The sequence below is a fragment of the Geospiza fortis genome, unplaced genomic scaffold, assembly GCF_000277835.1.
Source record: "Geospiza fortis unplaced genomic scaffold, GeoFor_1.0 scaffold628, whole genome shotgun sequence".
Classification (NCBI taxonomy): domain Eukaryota; kingdom Metazoa; phylum Chordata; class Aves; order Passeriformes; family Thraupidae; genus Geospiza; species Geospiza fortis.
In genome coordinates this window covers 209,000-210,709 of record NW_005054596.1, presented here as the reverse complement: position 1 = coordinate 210,709, position 1,710 = coordinate 209,000, and the positions used below count along the sequence as shown (strand labels likewise).

The 1,710-nt window shown below is 53.9% G+C and overlaps 1 long non-coding RNA gene across 1 annotated transcript; it reads left to right on the top strand.

Annotated features, from left to right (window-relative positions):
• The first annotated feature begins 7 nt into the window (after positions 1-7).
• LOC115948891 lies at positions 8-1,710 on the top strand. Its single transcript, XR_004082655.1, has 2 exons — positions 8-161; positions 1,101-1,710. It is a non-coding gene; the product is annotated as an uncharacterized LOC115948891 (long non-coding RNA).

Below are 1,710 nucleotides of genomic sequence, written 5' to 3'. Positions count from 1 at the left end.
GCTGCCCAGCACGGGGAGGAGCAGCCAGGTGTCTCCCAAGATCCTGAAGCTGGAATGCGACCACGAGCCAGGCCCCAGCCATGCCGAATCCCAGTGGGAATTCCAGACGGAGCCCGGCCCCTCCACGTCGCGGCACAACTGCGTCCGTGCCGGTGACACAGGTGGGCACCGGGAATGTCACCGTGCCTGGGATCCTGCTTTTCCTCATCCCATGGGATCATTCCTGGCCTTTCTGTGCCCCCATCCCATGGGAATCTTGGCCAAGGAGGGGGGAGGGTCCAGATCCCTAGGGTGAGGGATCCGTGGGATGGAGAATCTGTGTAATTCGGGATCCATGGGGTGAAGGATCCATGAGGTGAAGGATCCATGGGGTCAGGGATCTGTGGGATGAGGGATCCATGGGGTGAGGGGTCCATGGAATGAGGGATCCATGGGATGAAGGATCCATGGAATTCAGGATCCATGGGATGAAGGATCCATGGAATTCAGGATCCATGGGATGAAGGATCCATGGAATTCAGGATCCATGGGATGAAGGATCCATGGAATTCAGGATCCATGGGATGAAGGATCCATGGAATTCAGGATCCATGGGATGAAGGATCCATGGAATTCAGGATCCATGGGATGAAGGATCCATGGAATTCAGGATCCATGGGATGAAGGATCCATGGAATTCAGGATCCATGGGATGAAGGATCCATGGAATTCAGGATCCATGGGATGAAGGATCCATGGAATTCAGGATCCATGGGATGAAGGATCCATGGAATTCAGGATCCATGGGATGAAGGATCCATGGAATTCAGGATCCATGGGATGAAGGATCCATGGAATTCAGGATCCATGGGATGAAGGATCCATGGAATTCAGGATCCATGGGATGAAGGATCCATGGAATTCAGGATCCATGGGATGAAGGATCCATGGAATTCAGGATCCATGGGATGAAGGATCCATGGGGTGAGGGATCCCTGGAATTCAGGATCCACGTAGTCACCACCATTCCAAGGGTTCCCCCCACGCTGAGGTTGGTTCCCGGTGCAAAGCTCGGGAACGTTGATCGTGTGGGATCCGGAATTTTGGGATTTCCCTCGCAGAGGGCGGCAGCATCATCATCTGCAGCTCGGACGACAGCGACGAGGACACCGTGGTGGTGACGGTGACACCGGAGCCGCCTCCGTGCTGACGTCCCATGGGATCCTCCAGCCTCATCCCGCAATTCCCGGCCTCCCATTCCCAGATTTCTGCTTGGGCTTTCCTCTTCTTGGCCAATCCCAAATGTATTCCTGGACTGAGCTCTGGTGTTCCAGAGTGGCCCCAAATCCCACCTGGATCTGCTGGGATCTCCCTTTTAATGCTTTGGGGTTTCCTGGGAATGTTGTTTTCCTCTTAAATCCTGTCTGGGTTGATCCCAAAATAAAATTTGGGATCAAGTTGGGATCTGTGCCGGCGGATCCCGTTCCTGAGCCCCCCAAAGGTGGGGAGATGATCCCAAGGGTGGGATCCCCTCTGGGATCCCCCATCAGCACTTGGAGCAGGGAATTCCTTGGGATTGGGATTGGGATTGGGATTGGGATTGGGATTAGGATTGGGATTAGGATTGGGATTGGGATTAGGATTGGGATTGGGGTCGCTTTCCTGGTGTAATGAGGGCTTGAAATCCCAGTTTTTTTATGTCTCCCCTCAATAAAGCTGCTCTGGGATGAA